This window comes from Salvia miltiorrhiza, chromosome 7 (genome assembly GCF_028751815.1).
Source record: "Salvia miltiorrhiza cultivar Shanhuang (shh) chromosome 7, IMPLAD_Smil_shh, whole genome shotgun sequence".
NCBI classification, from domain to species: domain Eukaryota; kingdom Viridiplantae; phylum Streptophyta; class Magnoliopsida; order Lamiales; family Lamiaceae; genus Salvia; species Salvia miltiorrhiza.
In genome coordinates this window covers 13964379-13974005 of record NC_080393.1, presented here as the reverse complement: position 1 = coordinate 13974005, position 9627 = coordinate 13964379, and the positions used below count along the sequence as shown (strand labels likewise).

The 9627-nt window shown below is 36.3% G+C and overlaps 2 long non-coding RNA genes across 3 annotated transcripts; one reads left to right on the top strand and one right to left on the bottom strand.

Annotated features, from left to right (window-relative positions):
* Positions 1 to 784: 784 nt before the first annotated feature.
* Positions 785 to 1475, bottom strand: LOC130995353 (uncharacterized). The gene is made up of 2 exons (XR_009092132.1): positions 1201 to 1475; positions 785 to 1127 (listed from the first exon to the last, which is right to left on the bottom strand). It is a non-coding gene; the product is annotated as an uncharacterized LOC130995353 (long non-coding RNA).
* Positions 1476 to 4341: 2866 nt separating this feature from the next.
* On the top strand, positions 4342 to 7866 carry LOC130995352 (uncharacterized). Of its 2 annotated transcripts, XR_009092131.1 has the most exons (5): positions 4342 to 4745; positions 5490 to 5649; positions 6234 to 6339; positions 7057 to 7164; positions 7361 to 7866. It is a non-coding gene; the product is annotated as an uncharacterized LOC130995352 (long non-coding RNA). The 2 variants fall into 2 exon arrangements; XR_009092130.1 differs by lacking the exon at positions 5490 to 5649 and having other exon boundaries at positions 4367 to 4745; positions 7361 to 7754.
* The last annotated feature ends 1761 nt before the right edge of the window (positions 7867 to 9627 follow it).

Genomic DNA, 9627 nt, shown 5'->3' with positions numbered 1-9627 from the left:
CCATGGACCGGAAGAAGCAACGTGGGAACTTGAGGACCAGATGAAAGAAAAATACCCAGAACTTTTCACATAGGTATGCAAATTTCGGGACGAAATTTCTTTTAAGGGGGATAGTATGTAACGACCCGACTTTTTATTAAGGATTATATACTTTTAATTACTGATTTAAGGATTGATTATGGTAATTAGAGTTCAGCATCCATTTATAAAATACGAACTTATATGAATTTGATAATTTATATATGTGATGATTTATTTTTTTTTATTTTCAATAGATGATGCACTCAAAATATATTTTGAGTCCATTAATTTATTGTGGAGAATTTAACACTGAAGTGTTAAATATGAATCTTTTATCGATTGTTTACTTAAGCCCATGAGTAATTTAATTTATGTTAGAAGCAAGCTCAAATGGATTTTTATGCTTCAATAAGAATTAGGCTTATATGTCTTAATGTATTTAAATGAGTTTGGAACCATATAATTAATATATTAATCTCTTAGATATTTTAATTAGAATAATCTTAAGCATGCTGAATCCTAAAGCATGCTGAAGAATTTTGAGCGCATGCTGAAGAATTTTGAGCGCATGCTGAAGGAAATTCTTCAGTCTTACATGCAGGCTGAAAGTGTTCATACCTGTAAGTTGAAGAATTTCCATCCAAGCCACCCCATTTTTTTCTTTTATAACCTACACCATTTTTCAGCCAATTCCCACCTCTCACATTCATCTACCATCTCTCTCGCAGCCAAGAAACGACACCACATCTTTCATCATTCAAGGTTTATATTTCTAATTTATATATTATAATATCCTTCAATTGTATACATCAACTCCAGAATACCAACACATGCTCATTAACTCAGATTTACATATGCTTTGATAAATGAAGAAAATGAGTAGCAAATTCATAGATTTACAGTTACTAAATATGTACTTGTGAACTGAAGTTACAAGGAAAGAGTTAAAACTTTTATTTGAGCAATTACAGTATATGATTCTCGCACAAAAAACCCTTTGTGTTGGCTGATTGCGTGTGTGAGTCGAGGTCAGGGGGAGGGCAGCCTCGGTGGCTCGTCGTCGCCGGCGGTTGACGGACGGCGACGGAGCCGCGGTTGTCTCCGATCTGCCAAGAAAGGGAAAGAGGAGTTTCAGTTTTTAATTTAAAATGAAATGAGAATAGGGAGATCCGGGCTTACCTTTGTGAGACGGTGCTCGGCTCCTCCAGCGAGCTGCTGGCCGTCGATCGCGGGCCAGCCAGCGGCGACTCCGGGCAAGCCAACGGCGGCGGGAACTCCGAGCAAGACGAACGACTGAAGGCCAGATCCGTCGACCTCAGGCGAACAGCAGCAGCTCCAGGCGGCCGTGGCGTTGAACGGCGGCGGCGGATCTGCCGCGAGGATGAGGGAGCAGGCGGCGGCCCGGCGATGGCGGCACACCGGCGTGGTTGCGCTGCTGCGCCTGGTTCCAGCGGCCGAGGGAGCGAGGGAGTCGAGGGGGCGACACCTGGTGGCTGGTCGCGGTGGCCGAAGGAGAGGAGGGGAGGAGGCGACGGCGAGGCGGCGCGCCGGAGGCGGCGCCGCCCTCAGCCGAACTAAGAGAGAGAGCAGAGAGAGTAAAGAGAGAGAGCAGAGAGATAGGGAGAGAGAGAGCCGAGAGATAGAGATAGAGAGAGAGAGGCGCAGCTAATGTGTGTGTTTGAGTGTATTAGTGTGTGTGTATATTTAGGTTAGAAAGGGAGCTGGGTTTGGGCCGGGTTTCAACTGGGTTTGGGCCGGGTTTGAGCCGGGTTTGGGCCGAAAATTTTGGGCTTTCTTATTTGGGCCTATTTTAATTTAATTGTTTGGGGCTTATTCAAAGAAAAACATGATAGACTTAATTTATCTAATTAATTTGGGCTTATATCTATTTAAATTATTTGAGCTCTTAATTATTAATTTAAATTGAGCTTGATTAATTTAATTATATATTGACCTTTAAATTAATTATTTAAATGGAGTTCTTTATTTCAAGTATTTATAAAGGGATTATAAAATAAAATATTTTGAGTTAAACTCTCATTTAAATTAATTCTTTTCAAACGACTTATTAATATGGATTATTTGAAAAGGATTAAATGTTTTATGTATGAGAAAGCATGATCTATGATGATATAATTTATCTATGTAATATTATAGGATTTGTTTTTAAATGACGGAATATTTGACTTGATGACATAAATAGAACGAGTTATGATTAATGCGCATGTTGATGTTCGAATAAATAGTTTCGAACCTAAATGATAGTATGTGATAATGTTTTGAGTCTAAGGTTTTGACGAGATAAGATTAATATTAAAATTTACTAATTATTTTAAGGGTGATGATGGGCTCACTTATTGGGCTTCATGATTTTATTATCTTGGGCCTCATTTGTTGGGCTCTAGAATTTAATTGATGTTGGGCCTAATATTATTAATGCACTGGGCTTCGAATTTGTTCATTTGGGCTCGAATTAAATTCCTTTTGGGCCTAGTTTATTTTATTGGGCCGGAGATTAATTCAATTGGGCTTTGCTTATTTTATTTCCATTGGGCTAATATATATATTGTTTGGACTCTATTATTTTTATAAATGGGCTCTTATTATTTATTTTGATTGGGCTTCTATTAATTATTAATAATGAATTTATTATTTTTATTAATTGAACTCCTACTATTTTAATTGATTAAGTTCAATGAAATTTATTAGTTAAGACCAATGAGATTTATTAATTTAGGCCCATTATTTAATCCTAATTATTTTAATTAGTGATAAATTTTAAGACTTACTAATTATTAATTAGTAAGTGAATTAGATTATTTTAAGATGAGTAGATTATTAAAGATTAATAATCCGACCTCATAAGACGAGATTTAATTCCTTAAATAGGATTAGCATCTCATAATTTAATTAAAGGAATATGAGTCATGCATAATCATTTCACGCATCCTCATTTATTGAGATTTTTCGAGAATTAGAATCTTATTTTATTTTCTCGGATTAAAGGTCAAGCACCAGAGTTAGAGCTAAACCGTGAGTCTGCTATTCAGGTGGGCTTTCTACTGTATAAACTAAAATTATATATTAGAATTGTTAAGACTTTATGCTTATGAATTTAAATGATATTGTCAATGCCTAAATGCTTTATGTTTTATTATTAATTGCCTATCTGATGTTAATCGAATTCGGATTCTGGATGGGACCGCAAATCCCTTCGGAATTAGTGTACACCTTGTGATCGTGAGTCATCTAGCGGGTTGGCCGATCATAGTGTCCGTAGAGGGAGGCCTCCCTCTCGGCACGAGTTACTGATATGGTGATTAATGATATAAAATACCTGCGCGGGTTATTGATGAAAGAAATGATATTATGTTTGGTAAATACGAGTCTTTAAAGGAAAACCCTCGTATCTTACTACTGTTGAAAGGCTTGACAATAAAATATTATGCATGTATGTAAATTTCGGCAAGTGTCCACTAAGTACTTTTGTACTTAGCCCTGCATGTATTTTTAAATGTGCAGGTTGAGCGGTGATCGAGGATGTAGTGTGCAAGCGGAGCTTTGTCAAACTAGGATGATTACCTCAGAGTAGAGTATATGTCTTCATACATATACTCAAATTGTTATTCCGCTGCGAACACTGATTATGTTAAGATATTATGTCAAACAATATGTATTATTTAATAATGTACTAAAAATATTGAGTACCCCGTTTTGGGATAATATTATGTACGGTCCCCTTGTGGCCTTCATTGATATCTAGATATTTCGATTGATTTCCTTGTACAAGTCGAGTCATCAAGAAACCGAATATGCCCCTTTCTTAACTCCCGTTCCTAAATTCCCTCCCTTAGTCGCGGTTTCCCCGAATTTGCTATCCTTAGCAAGTGCGGTCGTGACACAAACAACGTAACGCTGATCTCAACAAGACGGCCTAATTTCACGGAGATGATCTTATTCCAAGAGAATCCAATATTCGTGTCCAACTAAGTCGGAAATCAAGATTACGATTAATATGCGAAGATCAACATGAAGAAGTATAGTTCGATTCACTACTACAAAAGTATACATACGTAACACGCACTTTTAGGAATAGATAACGGTTTTGCAAAAATCCGTTATCTATGTAGTGTTGTCTATATGCATAGATAACGGTTTCAATTAATTCGTTATGTTTTTGCGTTATCTATTAGTTACATACATAAGGGTATTACAAAACAAACCGTTAAGCCGACCTTTATCTATGTGCGTATTTATAAACTCTTACATAATGATTATTGAAACCGTTAAGACAAAGTGTTATGTATGCAATTATTTCATTTAATTTTTTATTTTCATAATTAATTTATTAATTAAGTAATTTAAAAATATTGTATAATTATATCTCTCAAACTCGATTAGTCGCCGCCGCTGCCGAGGCAAGTTCCGACGAATGGTAGCTATTCACGCTCTTCCGACGACATCGGTTGCCGCGATCTCGCCTCTCCTGTTCTTCTCTGTTCGGTACAGCCCAGCCGTCGCCATCTCAGGCAGACCGGCGAGCTGCGCGACCTAGAGTCCGCCCATCGCTGCTGGTGGTTCGAGGATCGGCGAGCCGATGGTGTTCTACGGCCGGTTCTCTTCTCAACTCCACATAATCGAGGTAGTAAAGGGGGAAAGGCCTAATTCTCCTCTCATCCTCCATCTGCCGTTTCGGCCGTGAGCTTCCGGTGAGGCCGCCGCTGGTAAGCTTTCCCTCTCTATCTCGTCTCTAATTTTCCCAATTCCCATTGAAAAACAAAAGCCCTAAATTTTTTACAGAAAGCCCCAAATTTTCAGATTCGGTCAACCTCTCCTCATATTCCACAGTTCACCGTCGATTTAGAATAGGTGTAAGTGAGTGGCTCCAACTATACTTTTATTCACTATGCTTTTAGATGTTAATGGAGATAAATGCATGTTGTGAGGCAATTTGCATTTTTTCTTCTAATTTGCACCTTGTTTTATATTTGCAAGAGCCTTTTCTGTTAACAAAAAGAATGTGTCAACTGCAGCTCTTGAAGAGCTTCTAATAATTTTAAAACTTGAAAACATATTGTCTCGTTTTCCTTCGTTGATGTGAGTAGTTTTTCCAGCTGTTTTAGCTTCTGAATTTGCAGGTTGAAGCTCTGGCTTTTTATTTCATATGTTGGTGGCTTTTCTATTATATAAGACTTGTTGCATCTGTTGATCTCTTGCTGCAGAGAGAAAGTTAAGTCCAGAGGTTGGGTGAGTGACACATCGTCCACCCAAAGTCTCAAATTAGAGTTTAATCGAAATTGAAGGAAATTAGTTAACCAAAATCGTCATATTTGGTGTTCGAATTATTTCTACAATTTAAAGAAAATTGTGTGTTCTGCTTTCAGATTTATTGCTACTGGTATGGCTAATAGTTCAGCAACTTCTTCAAGAAAAAAAGTCTCAGATTTATTTGTGTGTTCTGCTTTCAGATTTATTTTACTGCATTAGGTTTTATACTAAAAAGCATCATCTCAATAAGAGGAACGAGTAGCACACAAGAATTAACCACGTAGTGCCAACTGCAAAGCTACATAAAGCACAAACGGAGATGTAGTGGGGATGTGCTATACGATCAGAATTATTTTGTTGGTTAGACCTTTTCATTTCTATTTGTGGATTCATATAATTCTCCTTTTACTATTAAGCATAACAGTCCGTTGTTGACAGGGCAATTATTGGCATTTGCATTCTTTTGAGATTACTATATCCTTTAGCTTTATTATTTCAGATTCAAATTCTCTGCTTGCTAAGTAAGAATTGCTTAAGTCACATCCTTTAGCATTCTAATCTGAATATTTGTCTGCAAATTGAACCTATTTGTGTTATTTATGTCATGTTTAAGAGACTTATTATTTTTAATCAAGATCTGAGTGTTAGTGACCTCAATATTTACATTAGATGGAATAATACTGCTAATTTACTGGCATATTACATTCCATGGATGGAATTAGTTTCGCATTTTTTTCAAGAGCTGTACGGATGTCCCAATGGCGAAGAAATTGCTATTTCTTCAAATTGATTAATGCCATTGACAGCTTACTTTGTTCATTAAAGTTTGGTGGATGCCTGCATCTGTTTTTGAAGTATTTTAGATCTGTTTGGATTATTTTTCAAATTGGTGATGGGTTGGTTGAGATTTTCTGAAGCTGGGAGAAAATTTGATTGGGGAACAGGTTGGGCGGAGTCGGAGGAGATGGGAGGAGGATGCAGATTGCTCATGGATTAGGAGCGTCCATGGCTGAGCCGTGGTTAATTGGCTGCTCATGCAGATTTATCTAGGTATATGCTTTGATCCTATTTAGTTGAAAATTGAAATATTCTTGAAATGGAGACTGAAACTTTGTTCTTCTTTGATGCTTGCTTAGTTGATCTTGAAATTTTCTGAATTTGCTTCTGATTTATTGAATTCAATGCATATGATTGGTTTTGGTATTTGCATTAGGCCAAGTGACTTGTGTTTCTTGTCACTGGTGGATGCTTCATGGTTTGCAGATTAACATTTATAATAGTATGATTTTAATATCTTAATATGTTACATGCTTTGCTTAATTTCTTTCCCCTTTGTGAGAGAGTGATACTAGATCAATTGTAAATGATTTTCAATGAACTGACGCTGTTTTGGGATAGATGTTGGCTTCATTGATTCTATTTCATTGAGAAACAGCATTTCTTGTTTTCCATCAAAATATCAGGACCCTTTATCAGCTTGTGGTGACTAAAGTAGCTAAACAATTTTGTTTGTGTTGGGCTTTAAGGATTTCAATTATAAGGTAAATGCACAGTTGAGTGGCTATGCATACCGGAAGATTATTCTTGGATTTGCCAACTAGTTGATGTTGGCTAAAAAATGAGCTTGCTAGAGAACATTGGCCTTAAATTTCTATCTAATTCATGGTGGTATATATAATTCCGGATACCTAAGATTTGTTTATGAACCCTAAACCTAGATTACTACATTTGTATGTATAATAAAGCTCTTATGATGCTTAATGGCAGTACTTCTTAAATAAATCCCCCGTTGATGATATGGAAGGCGTTGATGTGTAGAACAGAAGTGAATCCCCCGTTGTTCTTTCCGAAAGTATGAAACCTGGATTTGCTAGGGTAAGAATAAATCATACTCCATGTTGCTATTATTTAAACAAACAAATTTGTTTTTTTCCTTTCCTTCTCATTTTCCATGACTTAAATCTTGAAATTAAAAACTTTGTTGTGAGGAACTTAATCTTTTGGTATAAATATGTTAGATTTTTTTACTTGTTTGCCTTTCTAATTATCACTTGTTGTTTGCTTATTTCAGGACGAATGCAAACAAGTGTCAAAAGAAGGACAAAATTTGAGATTAGATCTGTCAAATAAGTTTCAAGATGTTTTCTGATACTCCCTCCGTCCACCAAAAATATGTCACTTTACTTTCGGCACGGATTTTAATAAAATGTGAGTGAAATTGGTAGTGGAGTAAGGGTCCCACTTTAAATGTGAGTGGAATGGTGTGGACCCTACTACTAAAAATGGATGTGGCATATTTTTTGTGGACGAACGAAAAAGGAAATTGTGGCATATTTTTGGTGGACGGAGGGAGTATATTGTAAAGCTCCTACCCAGTTACGAGTATTTTGTATGAGTATTTTGTGATCTGGAGATAATGTATGAATATTTTGGATGTTATATAATACTCCCTCCGTCCCGCCCAAGATGCTACATATTTCTTTTCGGGCCGTCCCAACAAAGATGCTACATTTCTATATTTGGCAAAAATAAGGAATTTAAACACTTAATTAACACTAATTAAATATTTCTTTATTATCTTCTCTCTCCTATTTTATCACTTTATTACCTTTTCTTTCTTACTTTATCACTTTATTACTTTCTTTCTCCTACTTTATCACTTTATTATTACACACTTAAAACATTACTCTACAACTCCTTAAATTTCGTGCCGAAAAGCAAATGTAGCGTCTTGGTCGGGACGGAGGGAGTATATGTTATCGATGGCAATGTCATTTTGTTGTTTTAAGTATTAATTTAATTTTCGAGATAAATAACATGAAAATAAAAAAATATATATTGCAATTATAAAAAGTGCAAAAAATTGATATAAAAAGTGCAACAAATCGTTATGTATTTCTATCAAAGATAACGGTTAAAACCGTTATAAAAGTGCAAAAAATTGTTAACTATGATGAAAATAAAAAATAATAATATATAACGGTAAAATCTTAATACATAACGGTGAAAAATCGTTATGTATAACCGTTATAGATAACGGATGCGTACCGTTATGTATGAGCGCATCATACTGTTATCTATGCTACTATACATAACGGTTGTTTAACCGTTGTCTATGATACGTATCATAGATAACAGTAGTATACCCAACAATTTTTCAAGTCATAGATAACGGAAAAAATCCATTATCTATGAACGTTTTTCTAGTAGTAATTATAACTCAAATATAAGTCCTCATCCTCTTAGGATTCTTAATACTTTGCCTATAAATATATGTAAAATCCTAGTGTAAAATATCGACGATCATTGTTTACTTGTTCTCAAAGCCTTACCCTAAAATCAATACAAAGTTCTACGTTTCAACGCTTTTTCTCGTGTTCTCGTTATTCTCTGTTACGAGGTGTTATTTTTGGGCACCGAGGATACTAGTTTCAGACAATGGGATACAGATCACAAGCGAGAGAGTACAGGACTTTTGCTATCGTATGGACATAGATCAACGTTTCGTGTCAGTTGCACACCCGCAAGCCAATGGACACATAGAATTGACGAATCGCACCATATATATCTGTGATGAAATTAAGAAAAGATTGGAAAAATGCAGAAGAAAGTGGACAGAAGAACTAGATATGGTCCTACGAGCATACAAGACCAGTCTCAAAACGGTGACAGGGCAAGCACCATGCACACTGTTTATGGTTCCAATGCCATCGTCCCTGCTGAGGCAAGACTAACCTCCTACCGAATTCAAACATACGCTGAGGATCAAAATGAGAAGCTGAGGAGAATGGAGCTAGACATGATCGACATGGAACATGAATTGGCACAGATCATGGCTACTAAATACAAAAGCATCATCAAAGCAAGGTAACACAAGAATGTAAACCTTAGGAGGTTCGAAAAAGAGGACTTAGTCCTAAAAAGAACAGATGCATTGAAACATGTTGGAAAGTTTGAACCCAATTAGGAAGGACCATACATAGTTACGGAGGTGCTCAAATGAGGAGCCTATAAACTGGTGGATGAAACGGGTTTACCCCTACCACGCTATTGGAATATAAACATGCTTAAAAAATTCTTCGTGTGAAGAATCACAAAGCCACACCCTCAACAGGTCAGATACAGATACAGTAAACGTAGCATCGCTGCCAAACTCGTTTCTCTTATTTTTATTAATACTTTTTGTCTATGTAACAGAGCCCTTTAAAATTCAATGTCGTTTTACGGGATATTCCCCATAAATAAATTACTCTAGTTAGACAAAGTTCAAAGGCCACGTAAAAGCATGAGTGCATGATCATACCTCACATGTCACCAAAAAGGAAGGGAGGAAGAAAG